The following is a 20,065-nucleotide window of genomic DNA, read 5'->3' as shown; positions in this document are numbered from 1 at the left end:
GGACCAATGCTTGGGTCCTAGCCTGGGCTCAGACCTCTTGTCTTGGCCAGGAAGGTTCTTTTTCTGATCAGATTTGCACAGCTAATAATGAAACCAATCTGAGACTAGAACTGCTGCTGCTGCTGTTTAGTTGCTAGGTCATATCCGACTCCTTGCGACCCTATGGACTATAGCCCACCAGGCTCCTCTGTCCATGGGGTTCTCCAGGCAAAAATACTTGAGTAAGTAGCCATTACCTTCTCCAGGAGATCTTCCTGACCCAGAGATTGAAACCAGTCTCCCACATTGCAGGCAGATTCTTTACTGTCTAAGCCATTGGGGAAGCCCCACGACTAGAACAGCACAAGCTTTATCTGCTGGCTGAATAATGGAGAAGCAGGAATTTAGCTTGCAAATCAACTTCTCAACCTGCTTTGAGCAGAGACATCATATATATATAAGAGGTTCAGTGTAAAAGGTGGGTAATTGGAAAGAGAGGGAGGGATATTCTTGACTTACCTTAGAGCAGGGGTGTGGTTTGGACTGTGAAAAGAAGAGAAGTGAAAAGCAAAGGAGAAAAGGAAAGATATACCCATTTTAATGCAGAGTTCCAAAGAATACCAAGGAGAGATAAGAAAGTCTTCCTCAGCGATCAATGCAAAGAAATAGAGGAAAACAATAGATAGAATAGGATAGAATGAATAGAATAGAATGGGAAAGACTAGAGATCTCTTCAAGAAAATTAGAGATACCAAGGCAACATTTCATGCAAAGATGGGCTCAGTAAAGGACAGAAATGGTATGGACCTAACAGAAGCAGAAGATATTAAGAAGAGGTGGCAAGAATACACAGAGGAACTATACAAAAAAGACCTTCATGACCCAGATAATCATGAAGGTGTGATCACTCACACTCACCTAGAGCCAGACATCCTGGAATGTGAAGTCAGGTGGGCCTTAGGAAGCATCACTACGAACAAAGCTAGTGGAGGTGATGGGATTCCAGTTGAGCTATTTCAAATTCTAAAAGATGATGCTGTGAAAGTGCTGCACTGAACATGTCAGCAAATTTGGAAAACTCAGCAGTGGCCACAGGACTGGAAAAGGTCAGTTTTCGTTCCAATCCCAAAGAAAGATAATGTCAAAGAATGCTCAAACTACCACACAATTGCACTCATCTCACACACTAGTAGAGTAATGCTCAAAATTCTCCAAGCCAAGCTTCAGCAATATGTGAACTGTGAACTCCCAGATGTTCAAGCTGTATTTAGAAAAGGCAGAGGAACCAGAGGTCAAATTGCTAACATCCGCTGGATCATCAAAAAAGCAAGAGAGTTCTAGAAAAACATCTATTTCTGCCTTATTGACTATGCCAAAGCCTTTGACTGTGTGGATCACAATAAACTGGAAAATTCTGAAAGAGATGGGAATACCAGACCACCTGACCTGCCTCTTGAGAAACCTGTATACAGGTTAGGAAGCAACAGTTAGAACTGGACATGGAACAACAGACTGGTTCCAAATAGGAAAAGGAGTACGTCAGGGCTGTATACTGTCACCCTGCTTATTTAACTTATATGCAGAGTACATCATGAGAAACATTGGGAAGAAGCACAAGCTGGAATCAAGATTGCTGGGAGAAACATCAATAATCCCAGATATGCAGATGACACCACACTTATGGCAGAAAGTGAAGAAGAACTAAAGAGCCTCTTGATGAAAATGAAAATGAAAGAAGAGAGTGAAAAAGTTGGCTTAAAACTCAACATTCAGAAAACTAAGATCAAGGCATCTGGTCCCATCACTTCATGGCAAATAGATGGGGAAACAGTGGCTGACTTCATTTTTCTGGGCTCCAAAATCACTGCGGATGGTGATTGCAGTCATGAAATTAAAAGACACTTGCTCCTTGGAAAGTTATGACCAACCTATACAGCATATTAAAAAGCAGAGACATTACTTTGCCAACAAAGGTCCATCTAGTCAAGTTTATGGTTTTTCCAGTAGTCATGTATGGATGTGAGTTGGACTATAAAGAGAGCTGAGCACAGAAGAATTGATGCTTTTGAACTGTGGTGTTGGAGAAGACTCTTGAGAGTCCCTTGGACTGCAAGGAGATCCAGCCAGTCCATCCTAAAAGAGATTAGTCCTGGGTGTTCATTGGAGGGACCGATGTTGAAGCTGAAACTCCAATACTTTGTCCACCTGATGCAAAGAACTGACTCATTTGAAGAGACCCTGATGCTGGAAAAGATTGAAGGCAGGAGGAGAAGGGGATGACAGAGGATGAGATGGTTGGATGGCATCACTGACACAATGGACATGGGTTTGGGTGGACTCCGGGAGTTGGTGATGGACAGGGAGGCCTGGAGTGCTGCGGTTCATTGGTTTGCAAAGAGTTGGACACGATTGAGCAACTGAACTGAAATAATACTTCTTTTTGGTCCTTGTGTGGGTTTTTCTGGTGGTTGTCATGGCAATTGGGTTGGGAAGATCCCCTGGAGAAGGAAATGGCAACCCACTCCTGTATGCTTGCCTGGGAAATCCCATGGATAGAGGAGTGGTGGTGGGCTACCGTCCATGGGGTCACAAGAGTTGGATACAGCTTAGCGACTAAACCATCACCACCACCTGGAAAATACACAGCATACTTGGGGCCACACAGAAAGATCAAGGGTTTGGGGAGAGAGAAAGAGAGAGAGACAGAGACAGAAAGGGAGAGGAGAGAGAGGGAGATCGAGTGACACACATAGACAGAGACAGAGAATGAGTGAGTAAGTTTTTATTGAAGGTGGGAACCTAGGGTTTCTGGGGCTCTCTCGTTATTGGAGAATTTTAAAATGCAAGAGTGGAATTTGAAGCCAGAGAAGAGAAAAAATAAGCAGTCCAAATGGTCAGTTATCAAATCAAATAAGATTGCTGTAACAAAGGAGTAGCAAATGGGGTGGGGCTGGCTACCAATGTGTTTTTTGAGGTTGCCATCTTTGAAGTGGGTGCCTCTTTGAAGTGGATGTCTGGGCAATCAAGGCTTAAGTCAGACATTTGCATTACAAAAAAGAGAAAATCCAAATGTCAGGACTTATACTGCAACATGATATGCCTTTCTATTTATTGAAGTAGTTCTTTTTAACGGTGTTTTACAGTTGTCAGAGTATAATTTTTATATTTCTATTGTTATAATCTATTCCTAAGTATTTTTTAATGGAGCCATTAAAAAGTCTTGACCACTTTGAATTTGTTACATGTTTCAATTATGGCCTTGTAAGAGGGTGACCTCTTTGAGTCTTAATCAATTTTACCTCCTAAATATTTCTTGAATTGGCATTCTCATCATAGTCTCTATTACCAACTGCCCAGGTTTGAGATCTCATCTATTACCTAGATTACTATAGTACTTTCCTAACTGATCTCCCTATCTTTAGTGTTGTTCCCTTCAAATTCACCTTGCATACAATCACCAGAGTGATTTATTTAAAATTCAATTCTAGATTATAGTTCTGGGTAAGATGGTTAAGTACTTGCTACTCTTTGTCCATTACTGAACACAGTTATAAAACCTGGACAGAATTCATGACACAGCTGTTTGAGAATACTGAAAAGTAAATAGCTGCGGGAAGATTAAAGAAGAACATAATAATTTAAGATTCCAACAAACCAGTGGTGAGTTTCCCACTCCCCTTACCCTATTCCCCAACCTGAACTTAATCCATTTGGAAACGTGAAAGTGATTACTGTAGTACAGTCAGAGAGTTCCAGGAGAAGACCTCTAGTTCTTGTTTGAGAAGTGAGAGAAGGGGGAAAGTCCTCCATTTTCCCCTTTATATCTCTTCTCTAACATCCCAGGCCTCAGGCAATCATTCAGTGGCAGCAACAATGGCAGCAGTGAAGCCGTCAGAAACCAATACTCTTGGAGAGGGAAACCCTTAGTCTCTGCTGAAGCTGTGGCCATGAGAGCAGAATCACTTACTGTTGCTTTTTTTATCTCTCTGTTTTCCCACTGCTTGTTTTCAGATGTGGCACAATTGCAGAATTTCCAACTGGAGGCATGAAAGGGAAATCCCAGGATAGCACTGGTGAGATTGGAGAGGTAGGAGTCCAGGAAAGTGACCCCATAATGTTTTTTGTTAATGAGCTCCTGGATACCCACCAATAACCTGTGCCTATGTTGATTAGATCCCAATGAGCATACCAAAGAACTGAGATAACTGACTTTTATCTAGATTCCAGACTGACCACTTAGTGGCACATACCAGACAAATCTGAGTTAACATTTGAAAACTGAACTGACATTGGACCATCAGCCCACAGCAGGCTGGTGGGAACATATGGCCTGAACCTAATCAGATTAACTGCTAAAGCAAAAATATAAATGCTTTCCATACTTAGAGTTTTATAATGTCATATCTAAAATGTCCAGGATATACTCCAAAATTATCAGGCATAGAACAAACCACGATGATTTCAAGTTGCATGGCAAATAAATACATTTAAAATTAAAAACAATAAAAAATAAAAAAACCGCCACAACCAAAGGATGCAGATGTTGCACTTATCTGAAAAAGACTTTGTCAATTAATTATTAAAATTAGAAATGAAAAAAAAATAAAGTTAGAAATGGATAGCACAAACACTCTTGGAACAAATGTTAACATACAAAGCCTAATCAGATAACTAGAAGATATAAAGAAGTAAAAAGTAGGTGACAACTTCAGAATTGAAAAATGCAGTTGTTGTTGTTTAGTTGCTAAGTTGTGTCCAACTCTTTTGCAACACGATGGACTGTAGCCCCCCAGGCTCCTCTGTCCATGGGATTTCCCAGGCAAGAATGCTGGAGTGGGTTGCCATTTCCTTCTCCAGGGTATCGTCCTGATTCAGGGGTCAAACCTGTGTCTCCAGAAATGGCAGGCAGATTTTTTTTTTTTTTTTTTTTTTTTACAACTCAGCCACTAGGGATGCCTGAAAAATACAATAACGGACATTAAAAAAAAATTCACCAGATGGACTCTGTGGGAGAAGGTGAGGGTGGGATATTTCGAAAGAATAGCATGTATATTATCTATGGTGAAACAGGTCACCAGCCCAGGTGGGATGCATGAGACAAGTGCTCGGGCCTGGTGCACTGGGAAGACCCAGAGGAATCGGGTGGAGAGGGAGGTGGGAGGGGGGATCGAGATGGGGAATACGTGTAAATCTATTGCTGATTCATGTCAATGTATGACAAAACCCACTGAAAAAATAAAAAAAAAAAAATTCACCAAATGGGCTTAATGGCAGAAGTATGATGTCAGAGGAAAGAGTCAGTAGACTTATTTTTTTTAATTAATTAATTTTAATTAGAGGATAATTACTTTACAATATTGTGATGTGTCTTCCCCAATGCTGAAACCCCCTCCCACCTCCTTCCCCACCGTATTCCTCTGGGTTGCCCCAGAGCACCTGATTTGAGTGCCCTGCTTCATGCATTGAACTAGCACTGGTCATCTATTTTACATATGGTAATATACACGTTTCAATGCTATTCTCTCAAATCATCCCAACCTTGCCTTCTCCCACTGAGTCCAAAAGTCTGTTCTTCATGTCTGTGTCTCTTTTGCTGCCTAGCATGTAGAATCATCAGTACCATCTTTCTTTCTTTCTTTTTTTAAATTTATTTATTTTAGTTGGAGGCTAATTACTTTACAATATTGTAGTGTTTTTTCTCATACATTGACATGAATCAGCCATGGGTTTACATGTGTCCCCATCCTGAACCCCCCTCCTACCTCCCTCCCCATTCCATCCCTCTGGGTCATCCCAGTGCACCAGCCCTGAGCACCCTGTCTTATGCATCAAACCTGGACTGGTGATCTGTTCCACATATGATAATATACATGTTTCAATGCTACTCTTTCAGATCATCCCACCCTCGCCTTCTCCCACAGAGTCCAAAAGACTGTTCTATACATCTGTCTCTTTTTCTGTCTCGCATATAGGGTTATCGTTACCATCTTTCTAAATTGCATATATATGTGTTAGTATACTGTATTGGTGTTTTTCTTTCTGACTTACTTCACTGTATAATAGACTCCAGTTTCATCTACATCATTAGAACTGATTCAAATGTATTCTTTTTAATGGCTGAGTAATATTCCATTGTGAATATGTACCACAGCTTTCTTAACCATTCGTTTGTTGATGGGCATCTAGGTTGCTTCCATGTCCTGGCTATTATAAACATTGCTGCGATGAATATTGGGGTACATGTGTCTCTTTCAGTTCTGGTTTCCTTGGTGTGTATGCACCCATGGACTACAACTCACCAGGCTTCCCTGTCTATCACCAATTCCCGGAGCTTGCTCAAATTCAAGTCCATCAAGTGGTTGGTGGCTGGTTGATGGTGGTGATTCCATCTAATCGTCTCATCCTCTGTCGTCCCAGTCTCTTCCTGCCTGCAATATTTCCAGCATCAGGGTCTCTTCCAATGAGTCAGTTCTTTGCATCAGGTGGCCAAAGTATTGGAGCTTCAGTATCAGTCCTTCCAATGAATATTCAGGACTGATTTCCTTTAGGATTGACTGGTTCGATGTGCTTGAAGTTCAAGGGACTCTCAAGAGTCTTCTCCAATGCCACAGTTTAAAAGCATCAATTCTTTGGTGCTCAGCTTTTTATTATGTTCTTTGACCATCTCTCACATCCATACATGACTACTGGAAAAATCATAGCTTTGACTAGGTGGACCTTTGTCAGTAAAGTAATGTCTCTGCTTTTTAATATGCTGTCTAGGTTGGTCATAGATTTTCTTCCAAGGAGCAAACATCTTTTAATTTCAAGGCTGCAGTCACCATCTACAGTGATTTTGGAGCCCAAGAAAATAAAGTTTGTCACAGTTTCCACTGTTTTTCCATCTATTTGCCCTGAAGTGATGGGACTGGATGCCGTGATCTTTGTTTTTTTTCAATTTTGAGTTTTAAGCCAGAAAAACTCTTCTCTCCTCTTTCACTATCATCAAGAGGCTCTTTAGTTCCTCTTGGCTTTCTGCCATAAGGGTGGTGGCATCTGCATATCTGAGGTTTTTTATATTTCTCTGGGCAATCTTGATTCCAGCTTGTGCTTCATCCAGTCTGGCATTTCACTTGATGTCCTCTGCATGTAAATTAAATAAGCAAGGTGACAATATACATCCTTGATGTACTCCTTTCCCAATTTGAAACATTGTTCCATGTTTGATTCTAACTGTTGCTTCCTGACCTGCAGACACATTTCTCAGGAGGCAGGTAAGGTGGTCTTTTTTTCCAATCTCTTGAAGAATTTTCTACAGATTGTTGTGATCCACACAGTCAAAGGCTTTGGCATAGTCAATAAAGCAGAAGTAGAAGTTGTTCTGGAACTCTCTTGCTTCTTCTATGATCCAATGGATGTTGGCAATTTGATCTCTGGTTCCTCTGCCTTTTCTAAATCCAGCTTGAACATCTGGAAATTCTTGGTTCACGTACTGCTGAAGCCTGGCTTGGAGAATTTTGAGCATTACTTTGCTAGCATGTGAGATGAGTGCAATTGTGCAGTAGTTTGGGCATTCTTTGGCATTGCCTTTCTTTGGGATTGGAATGAAAACTGACCTTTCCCAGTCTTGTGGCCACTGCTGAGTTTTCTATATTTGCTGGCATATTGAATGCAGGACTTTAATAGCATCAACTTTTAGAATTTGAAATAGCTCATCTGGAATTCCATCACCTCCACTAGCTTTGTTTGTAGTGATGCTTCCTTAGGCCCACTTGACTTCGAACTCCAGGATGTCTGGCTCTAGGTGAGTGATCACACCACTGTGGTTATCTTCATCATGAAGATCTTTTTTGTATAGTTCTTCTGTGTATTCTTGCCACCTCTTCTTAATATCTTCTCCTTCTGTTAGGTCCATACCTTTTCTGTCCTTTATTGAGCCCATCTTTGCATGAAATGTTACCTTGGTATCTCTAATTTTCTTGAAGAGATGTCTAGTCTTTCCCATTCTATTGTCTTCCTCTATTTCTTTGCATTGATCACTGAGGAAGTCTTTCTTATCTCTCCTTGCTATTCTTTGGAACTCTGCATTCAGATGGGTATATCTTTCCTTTTTTCATTTGCCTTTAGCTTCTCTTCTTTTCTCAGCTATTTGTAAGACCTACTCAGACAACCATTTTGCCTTTTTGCATTTCTTCTTCTTGAGGATGGTTTTGATCACTGCCTCCTGTACAGTGTTTCAAACCTCTGTCCATAGTTCTTCAGGCACCCTATCAGATCTAATCGCTTAAATCTATTTGTCACTTCCACTGTATAATATTAAGGGATATGATTTAGTTCATACCTGAATCATCTAGTGGTTTTCTGTACTTTCTTCAATTTAAATCTGAATTTTGCAATAAGGAGTTCATGATCTGAACCACAGTCAGCTCCTGGTTTTGTTTTGCTGACTGTATAGAGCTTCTCCATCTTTGGCTGCAAAGAATATAACCAGTCTGATTTCAGTGTTGACCATCTGGTGATGTCCACGTGTAGAGTCATCTCTTTTATTCTTGGAAGAGGGTGTTTTCTATTACCAGTGCATTCTCTTGACAAAACTCTGTTAGCCTTTGCCCTGCTTCATTCTGTACTCTAAGGCCAAACTTGCCTGATACTCTAGGTATCTTTTGACTTCTTTTTCCTGTTCCCTATGGTGAAAAGGACATCTTTTTTTGGTGTTAGTTCTAGAACGTCTTGTAGGTCATCATAGAACTGTTCAACTTCAGCTTCTTCGGCATTAGTGGTTGGGGCCTAGATTTGGATTACTGTGATGTTGAAGATTTGCCTTGGAAACAAACAGAGATCATTCTGTCATTTTTGAGACTGCACCGAAGTACTGCATTTCGGACTCTTTTATTGACTATGAGGGCTACTCCATTTCTACTAAGGGATTCTTGCCCACAGTAGTATATATAATGGTCATCTGAATTAAATTCTCCCATTCCAGTCCATTTTATTTCAGTGATTTCTAAAATGTCGATGTTCACTCTTGCCATCTCTGATTGACCACTTCCAAATTACCTTGATTTATGGACCTACCATTCCAGATTCCTATGTAATATTGTTCTTTACAGCATTGGGCTTACTTCCATCACCAGTCATAGCCACAAGCTTTGGCTACATCTTTTCATTGTTTCCAGAGTTATTTCTTCACTTTTCTCCCAGCAGCATATTGAGCACCTACTGACCTGGGGAATTCATCTTTCAGTGTCATATCTTTTTGCCTTTTCATTCTATTCATGGGGTTCTCAAGGAAAGAATACTAAAGTGGCTTGCCATTCCCTTCTCCAGTAGATGATGTTGTGTCAGAACTCTCCACCATGACCCGTCCGTCTTGGGTGGCCCTACATGGCATGGTCATAGTTTCATTGAGTTAGACAAGGCTAACTGATCCAAGTGATCAGTTTCGTTAGTTTTCTGTGATATGTGGTTTGCTTTCTGTCTGGCCTCTGATGAATAAAGATAAGAGGCTTGTAGAAACTTCCTGATGGGAGGGACTGGCTGTGGAGGAATGTGGGTCTTGCTCTGATGGGTGGGGCCATGCTCAGTAAATCTTTAATCCAATTTTCTGTTGGTGGGTGGGGCTGTCTTCCCTTCCTGTTGTTTGGTCTGAGGCCAAACTTTGGTAGGGGTATTTGTTAATGGCGACCTCCCTTAAAAGGACTTATGCCAGCACTGTTGTATTCAGTGTCCCTGACCCCACAGAAGGCCACTGTTAACCCATGCCTCTGTTGGAGACTCCTGGACACTCACAGGCCAGTCTGGCTCAGTCTCCTGTGGGGTCACTGCTCCTTTCTCTTGGGTCCTGGTATGCATGAGGTTTTGTTTGTGCCCTCCAAGCATCTTTTTCCCCAGTTCTGTGGAAGTTCTGTAATCAAATCCCACTGGCCGGCGACCTCCCTTAAAAGGACTTATGCCAGCACTGTTGTATTCAGTGTCCCTGACCCCACAGAAGGCCACTGTTAACCCATGCCTCTGTTGGAGACTCCTGGACACTCACAGGCCAGTCTGGCTCAGTCTCCTGTGGGGTCACTGCTCCTTTCTCTTGGGTCCTGGTATGCATGAGGTTTTGTTTGTGCCCTCCAAGCATCTTTTTCCCCAGTTCTGTGGAAGTTCTGTAATCAAATCCCACTGGCCTTCAAAGTCATATTCCCTGGGGGTTCTCAGTCCCTTTGCTGGACCCCACGGTCGGAAATCTGTTATTGACCCTAAAATTTTTATTACAGTGCAAGAACTTCTTTGGTATAATTGTTCTCCAGCTTGTGGAGTGCTGTCTGAGGGAGGATTAGCATGGTGTGGTGAATGTTGATTTTAGGATCTTGCTAGGGTGTGGGGAGTGGTGAGAATCAGCAGGTTCATCTCCACAGCATGTGTTCACAACAAGGCCATTAACTGCTGGACATCGTGCTGGGCTTTTGGAATGGAGGGGTTGTAATAAATGACCCTTATGCTTGGCAGGCAGTTGGGTTCAGAGAGTTATTAATGCAATCACAAACATATTCTTTACTTTTAAATTATGTAAGCAATGCAAAATGCATCATAATAAAAAATAGATAACTCATATAGCAGTTACTGTGTAAAGATTTGCATGGATTAAACCGTATAGCAGTTAGCTGTGGAACCTTCAAGAACCTAGTCGCTAAGTCCTGTCTTTTAAGACTACATAGTCTGTAGCTGGCCAGGCTCCTCTGTCCATGGGATTTCCCAGTCAAGAATGGTGAAGTAGGTTGCCATTTCCTTCTCCAGAGGATCTTTGTGACCCCAGGGATTGGATGTCTCCTGAAGTTTTCAAAGAAATGCCTCTTTTAAATACCTGACTGCCCACACCCTATAGACCTAACTTTGAGAGCCCACCTGCATCTCCGCTTCCTGAAACTAGCCAGAAGAATCTACAATGGTGGAGGAAAAATTTCTTCCTCTTGACAGCGTGAACCTGCAAAACCCTAAGCACCCCAACCTTGGACCCTAACAAAGGCAGAGCCCCAGATTCTGTCCAAGTTCTCTCTCTCTCCACTTCTCCCACCCCATGACTTCACAGTGTGGCCCTGGAGCATGTTGTGTACTCTCCAAAACCTGAGTTGCAAATATCATTACTTCCTGTAGTCCAGCTGTTACCCATCAAGGTTAAAGGAAGGAGTCAAGAGAATTGACACAATTCATCTTGGCACAGTGAACAGGGGTGACCTATTGGTGACTTACCTCCCTTCTGTGCTTGCTACTTATTAGCTTGCATGCCTCAGAGATCAAGCCCTGAGCCTTTGGAGTGGGAGTACTGACTCCAAGACACTAGACTACCAGAGAATGAACCCTAGGGAGTATCACATAATCAGAACTCACACAAACGAAACCCCTTGAATACAAGACCCAGCATCACCCAACCACCAGTAGTACCCTGCGCAGGAAGCCTCATCTAAACAACAAACAAAACAAAAATACAAACCCAATCATTAGCAGACAGGATTACCACCTCACTCAGCCTTACCCATCAGAGGAAAAACAAGCAAACAAAAACTCAGCACAAATCTCACCCTATACGAAGCTTACACAAACTGCTGGACCAACCTTAGGAGGGAAGAAACCAAAAGGAAGAAAGAATTCAACCTTCTTCAAGGAAAGAATTCAACTTTTCTTGAAGCCTGGGAAAAGTAGACCTCAAATACAATAAGTTAAAAAAAAAAATGAAAAGGCAGAGAAATACTATACAAATGAAGGAACTAGAAATGCAGAAGTCCAAATAAATGAACAGAAAATAGGCAAACTACCTGAAAAAGAATTCAGAATAATGATAGTAAAGATCAAAAACCTTGAAAAAAAAATGGAGAAAATGCAAGAATCAATTAACAAAGACTTAGAAGAATTAAAAAATAAACATGCAGAGACAAACAACACAATTACTGAAATTAAAAATACTCTAGAAGGAATCAATAACAGAATATCTAAAGCAGAAAAATGAATCAGTGAGCTGAAAGATAAAGTGGTGGAAATAACTTCTGAAGAGCAGAATAAAGTGAAAAGAATGAAAAGAACTGAGGATAGTCTCAGAGACCTCTGGGACAATATCAAACACACCAACATTTGAATTACAGTTGTCCCAGAAGAAGAGAAAAAGAAAGGGTATGAGAAAAATTTTTGAGGAGATTAGAGTTGAAAATTTCCCCAACATGGAAAAGAAACTAGTCAATCAAGCCCAAGAGGTACAAAGAGTCCCATACAGGATAAACCCAGGAAAAATGCCCCAAGGCACATAGTAATTAAACTAACAAAGACTAAACACAAAGAAACAATATTAAAAGTAGCAAGGGAGAAGCAACAAGTAACATACAAGGGAATTCCCATACACTTAACAGCTGATCTTTCAGCAGAAACTCTGCAGGCCAGAAAGGAATGGCAAGATATATTTAAAGTACTGAAAGGGAAAAATCTAAAACCAAGATTACTGTACCTGGCAAGGAACTCATTCAAAATTGATGGAGAGAGAAATAAAAAAGATTTTCAGACAAGCAAAAGTTAAGAGAATATAGTAGCACCAAACCAACTCTACAACAAATGTTAAAGGGACTTATATAGTCAAGAAATACAACAGAAGAAAAAAAGATGTACAAAATCAACCCCAAACAATTAAGAAAATGACAATAGGAACATATATATCAATAATTACTTTAAATGTAAGTGGATTAAATGCTCCCACCAAAAGACAAAGACTGGCTGAATGGGTACAAAAACAAGACCCATATATATGTTGTCTACAAGATACTCACTTCAGACCTCAAGACGCATATAGACTGAAAGTGAGAGGATGGAAAAATATATTCCATGCAAATGGGAAGCAAAAGAAAGCTGGAGTAGCAATTCTCATATCAGACAAAATAGACCTTAAAATAAAGAGTATCACACTACATAATGATTAAGGGATCAATTCAAGAGGAAGACATAACAATTGTAAATATCTATGCACCCAACATAGGAGCACCTCAATACATAAGACAAACACTAACAGACATAAAAGGAGAAACTGACAGTAACACAATAATAGTAGAAGACTTTAACACCCCACTCACATCAATGGACAGTTCATCAAAACAGAAAATTAATAAGGAAACAAAAGTCTTAAATGATACATTATATGGGATGGATCACATTGATATCTTCAGGACATTCCATCCAAATGCAGAAGAACACACTTTCTTTTCAAGTGCACATGGAACATTTTCCAGGATAGACTACATCTTGGGTCACAAATCAAACCTCAGTAAATTTAAGAAAACTGAAATTGTATCAAGCAACTTCTCTGACTGCAATGCTGTGAGACTAGATATCAATTACAAGAAAAAGATTGTAAGAAACACAAACACATGGAGATTAAACAACATGATTCTAAATAACTAACAAATTACTGAAGAAATCAAAAGGGAAATCAAAACATTTCTAGACACAAATGACAATGAAAACACGACAACTCAAAATGTATGAGATGCAGCAAAAGCAGTCCTAAGAGGGAAATTTATAGCAATACAATCATACCTCAAGAAACAAGAAAAATATCGAATAGACAACCTAACTTTGTGCCTCAAACAACTAGAAAAAGAAGAACAAAAATCCCCCAAAATTAGCAGAAGGAAAAAAATCATAAAGATCCAAGCAGAAATAAATGAAAAAGAAATGAAAGAAACAATAGTAAAAACTTATAAAACTAAAAGCTGGTTCTTTGAGAAGAGAAACAAAATTGACAAACCTTTAGCTGGACTCATCAAGAAAAAAAGAGAGAAGAATCAAGTCAACAAAATTAGAAATGAAAAAGGAGAGGTTACAACAGACAATGCAGAAATACCACGGATTTTAAGAGACTATTATGAACAACTATATGGCAATAAAATAGATAATCTGGAAGAAATGGACAGATGTTTAGAAAAGTTCAATCTTCCAAGACTGAACCAGGAAGGAGTAGAAATTATGAACAACCCAATTACAAGCACTGAAATTGAAGCTGTGATAAAAAAATCTCCCAAAAACAAACGTCCAGGACCAGATGGCTTCAAAGAAGAATTCTGTCAAACATTCAGAGAAGAGCTAATGCCTATCCTTCTAAAATGCTTTCAAACATTGCAGAGGAAGGAACACTTCCAAACTCATTCTCCAAGGCCACCATCATCCTGATACCAAAACCATTCAAAGACAACACAAAGAAAACTACAGGCAATATCAGTGATGAACACAGATGCAAAAATCCTCAACAAAATTTTAGCAAACAGAATTCAGCAACACATCAAAAAGCTCATATACCATGATCAAGTTGGGTTTATTTCAGGGATGCAAGGATTCTTTAATATATGCAAATCAATTGATGGGATACACCAAATTAACAAATTGAAAGATAAAAACCATATGATAATCTCAATAGATGCAGAAAAAGCCTTTGACAAAATTCAGCACCCATTTATAACTAAAACTCTTCCAAAAAATGGTCATAGAAGGAACCTACCTCAACATATTAGAGGCCATATATGCTAAGTCTACAGCAAACATTATTCTCAGTGGTGAAAGCCTGAAAGCATTCCCTCTAAGATCAGGAAGATGACAAGGATGTCCACTGTTGCCACTATTATTCAACATAGTCTGGAAGTCCTAGCTACAGCAATCAGAGAAGAAAAAGAAAAAAGGAATCCAGATTGGAAAAGAGGAAGTAAAGCTCTCAGTGTTTGCAGATGACATGATACTATACATAGAAAACCCTAAAGATAGTATCGAAAAATCACTAGAGCGAATCAATGAATTTAGCAAAGTTGCAGGATACAAAATCAGTACACAGAAATCACTTGCATTTCTATACACTAACAATAAAAAATCAGAAAGAGAAATTAAGGAATCAATCCTATTCACCATTGCAAGAAAAAGAATTAAATATCTAGGAATAAACTTACCTAAGGAGAGAAAAGAACTATACACAGAAAATTATAAGACACTAATGAAAGAAATCAAAGACAACATAAACAGATGGAGAGATATTCCATGTTCCTGGGTAAGAAGAATCAACATTGTGAAAATAACTATACTACCAAATGCAATCTACAGATTCAATGTGATCCCTATCAAATTACCAATGTAATTTTCCACAGTACTAGAATACAAAAATTCACAGTTCATATGGAAACACAAAAGACCCCGAATGGCCAAAGCAGTCTTGAGAAAGAAGAATGGAGCTGGAGGAATCAACCTTCCTGACTTCAGATTACACTACAAAGATACAGTCATTAAGACAGTATGGTACTGGCACAAAAACAGAAATATAGACCAATGGAACAAGACAGAAATCCCAGAAATAAACCCACGCACCTATGGGTAACTTATTTTTTACAAAGGAGGCAAGAATATACAATGGGACAAAGACAGCCTCTTCAATAAATGGTGCTGGGAAAACTGGACAGCTCCATGTAAAAGAATGAAATTAGAACACTTCCTAACACCATAAACAAAGATAAACTCAAAATGGATTAAAGACCTAAATGTAAGACCAGAAACTATAAAACTCTTAAAGGAAAACATAGGCAGATCACTCGACGACATAAATTAAAACAAGATCCTCTATGACCCACCTCCTAGAGTAACGGAAATAAAAACAAAAGTAAGCAAGTAGGACCTGATTAAACTTAAAAACTTTTGCACGGCAAAGGAAACTATAAGCAAGGTGAAAAGATAACAATCAGAATAGGAGAAAATAAAAGCAAATGAAACACCTGACAAAAGATTAATTTCCAAAATATACATGCAGCTCATATAACTCAGTACCTGAAAAACAAACAACCCAGTCAACAAGTGAGAAAAACCTAAACATTTCTCCAAAGAAGACATACAGATGGCTAATAAACACATGAAAAGCTGCTCAACATCAATCATTATTAGAGAAATGCAAATCTAAACTACAATGAGATATCACCTTACACCGGTCAGAATGACCCTCATCAAAAAGTCTACAAACAATACATGCTGGAGGGGGTGTGGAGAAAAGGGAATGCTCTTGCACTGTTGGTGGGAATGCAAATTGATATAGCCACTATGGAAGAGGGTATGGAGATTCCTTAAAAAGCTAGGAATAAAATCACCATATGACCCAGCAATCCCACTCCTGAGGAAACCAAAAAGAGACACTTGTATCCCATTGTTCATTGCATCACTATTTACAATAGGTAGACCATGGAAGCAACCTAGATATCCATCGACAGATGAGTGGATAAAGAACTTGTTGTACATATACACAATGAAATATTAGTCAGCCATAAAAAAGAACGCATTTGAGTCAGTTCTAATGAGGTGGATGAACCTAGAACCTATTATACAGAGGAAGTAAGTCAGAAAGAGAAAGAGAAATATCATATTCTAATGCATATATATGGAATCTAGGAAAATGGTACTGAAGAATTTATTTACAGGGCAACAATGGAGAAACAGACATAGAGAATAGACTTATGGACATGGGGAGAGGGGAGGAGATGGTGAGATGTATGGAAAGAGTAACATGGAAACTTAAATTACCATATGCAAAAGAGATAGCCAACTGGAATTTACTATATGGCTTGGGAAACTCAAACAGGGGCTCTGTATCAACTGGGAGGGGTGGGATGGGGAGGGAGATGGGAGGGAGGTTCAAAAGGGAGGGGATTTGTATGCCTATGGCTGATTGAATGCGGGAGGAGAAGGGGACAACAGAGGATGAGATGGTTGGATGGCATCACTGACTCAATGGACATGAGTTTGGGTAAACTCCGGGAGTTGGTGATGGACAGGGAGGCCTGGCATGCTGAAATCCGTGGGGTTGCAAAGCGTCAGACACGACTGAGTGACTGAACTGAACTGATGGCTGATTCATGTTGAGGTTTGACAGAAAACAAAATTCTGTAAAGCAATTATCCTTTAATAATAAAGAAATAAACCCAGACAATTAATAAATAGAAGAAATAAAAAAAAGATCAAAGCAGTCAATCCTAAAGGAAATCAACCATGAATCCATTGGAAGGACTGATATTGAAGCTGAAGTTCCAATATTTTGGCCATCTGATTTGAGGAACCAACTCATTGGAAAAGACCATGATGCTGAAAAAGATTGAAGGCAAAAAGGGTGGCAGTAGAAGAGATGGTTAGATAGCATCACTGACTTAACGAACATGAATTTGAGCAAACTCCGAGAGACAGTGGAGGACAGAGGAGCTTGGCATGCTTCAGTCCATGGGGTCGAAAAGAGTCAGACATGACTTAGTGACTGAACAGCAACCACAACTGGGAAAGAGAGAGGCAAGACAATGTAACAGACATCCCAGAATTAGACCCACACAATTATGGCTATTTGATTTTTGAGAAAGGTGCAAAAAACAGTTCTGTGATAATTGCAGTCTTTTTTACTACATGGTGTTGGAGCAATTGAACATCCATATGCTAAATGATGAACTTTTACCTAAACATCATTCATTATACAAAAATTAGCTCAAAATGAGTCATAGATTTAAAACTAAAACATAAAACTATGAAACCTTTAGAAATCAGTATAAAGAAAAATTTTTGTGACCTGGAGTTAAATTTGGGTTTCTGAGCAGCAACACCACTGACATTTTTGGCCTGACAATTCTTTGTCAGGGAAATGTTGCTGTGCATTGTAGGATATTTGGGCTTCCCAGGTGGTGCTAGTAGTAAAGAAGCCACCTGCAAATGCAGGAGATATAAGAGACATGGATTGGATCCCGGGTTCTGGAAGATCCCTTGGAGGAGGGCATGGCAACCCACCCTAGTATTCTTGCCCGGAGTATCCCCATGGACAGAGGAGCCTGCCGGGCTACAGTCCATGGGGTTGCAAAGAGTTGGACATGACTGAGCAACTAAGCATACATGCACGTGGGATATTTAGCACCATCTCCAGCCTTTACCCATGAGAAACCAGTAACACCATGCCCCCTAATTCATGACAGCCAAAAATGTATCTAGACATTGCCCAATGTCCCTGGGGACAAAGTAACCCCTGGTTAAAAACCATTGAGTTGGTTTTTTAGATATGACAATAAAGTACTGTCCATAGAAGAAAAAAATTATCAATTGTTCTTTTTATAAAAATGTAAAAGTTTTCCTCTGAAAGATATTGTTGAGAGGATGAAAAGACAAACTATGGACTGGCAGGAGATATTTGGAAATCATATATCTGAAAAAGAACTTGGATCCAGGATATATAAAGAATTCTGAAAATTCAATAATGAGTAAATGAAAAACAGTTATAAAGAGGGAAAATAATTTTAGCAGCTATTTCACCAAAGAAAACTTGAGTATGACCAATAAGCACATGAAAAGATATTCAACATTGTTAGCTATTAGGGAAATGCTATGAATGGGTGCCACTGAACACCTGTTAGAATGGCTAAGATAAAAATTACTGAATATCAAGAGCTGGTGAGAATGTGTAGGAAGTGAAACTTTCAAGCATTGCTCTTTTGTATGCAAAATGGTACAGCCATTCTGGAAAATAGTTTGGAAGTTTCTGATCAGGTTAAACATGCATTTTTCATATAATCCATCAATCACACTCCTGGGTATTTATCCTAGAGAAGTGGATACAATAACCTGGATATGAATGTTTACATCTTTATTAATAATTGCCTAAAACTGGAAACAAACTAAAAGTCCTTCAGTGACTAAATGGATAAAGAAACTAGTAGATCAATATAATGGAATGCTATTCAGCAATAAAAAGGAACAAGCTGTTGATCGTATAACAACTTGAAAGAATCTGAAAGGCATTATGCTGAGTTAAAGAAGCTTGTCTCAAACAGTTACATATTCTATGACATTCTTGAATGGACTAAACTGTAAGGATGGCAAATAGATAAGTGGTTAGAGGTAAGGTTAAGTTACCTTAAAGGAATTATGCAGGACTTCCTGGTGGTGTAGTAAAGAATCTGCCTGCCAATGCAGGGGACACAGATTATATCTGTGGTCCAGGAAGATTCCACAGGCCATAAGGCAACTAAGCCTGTATGCCGCAACTACTGAGCCTACATGCTGCAACTATTGAAGCCCACACAACCTAGAGCCTATACTCAGCAACAAGAGAAGCCGCTGCAATGAGAAGCCCTTGTACCACAACTGGAGGGTAGACCTGCTCGCCACAACTAGGGGAAGCCCATGTGCAGTGACGAAGACCCAGCACACCCTAAATTAATTAATTTAATGGAATTATACGAAGGAGATTTATGGGGTAGTGGAAACTTCTGTATCCTGATACTGGTGGTGGTTACATGATTATCTACATGTGTTAAAATTCACCAAATTATATACCAAAAGATAAAAAAGCAATTCTATTGTGTGATAATTAAAAAAACAGGCAAAATTCAATTCTGATGGTACTTTACTAGGTTTATAGGATGTGGTGTAAACTTCTTAGCATGAATTACAGGGCCCACCCTGGTGGTAGCTCCTCAGTAACAGGGCTGTTTCCCTCATAAAACATATGAATATCGTTTTTATGGAGCGACTGATGTGTGGTCCTAAAGGTCACAACTGTTTTGTCTCTAAGTGAGAGACAGTTTTTCTGGCTCAGATGGTAAAAAATTTGCCTGCAATTCGGGAGACCTGGGTTCAATCCCTGGGTTGGAAAGATCCCCTGGAGGAAGGCGTGGCAACCCACCCCATTATTCATGCCTGGAGAATATCCATGGACAGAGGAGCCTGGCAGGCTACAGTCCATGGGGTTGCAAAGAGTCAGACATGACTGAGTGACTAAGCACAGCAGCACACAAGAGATAGTAGTACTGGAAAGTTGAGGATTTAGAATATCCATTCTTATGTGGTGAGAAATGCTGGCGCAGCATTTTGTGGAATCCTGGTCTAGTATAGCCTCAGTTGCCTCTATTAAATGTGACTAATAACTGATTTCCCCAGCGTCACTGTTGGGCAGAAATTGAACCACTTTTGATCCCAGGCCTAGCCAACTTTGCATCTGACAAGAACAATCCTTCCCACGTCAACCCTTCTGGAGGGAGAGGAGTATGTGATGTGTGGTCAGTTGAGGGGAGCACATTGTATTGTTGAGAGTTTTTCT

This window comes from Dama dama, chromosome X (assembly GCF_033118175.1).
Source record: "Dama dama isolate Ldn47 chromosome X, ASM3311817v1, whole genome shotgun sequence".
In the NCBI taxonomy this organism is placed as follows: domain Eukaryota; kingdom Metazoa; phylum Chordata; class Mammalia; order Artiodactyla; family Cervidae; genus Dama; species Dama dama.
The sequence above is the reverse complement of the archived record's forward strand: the minus strand, read 5'-3'. Positions refer to the sequence as shown.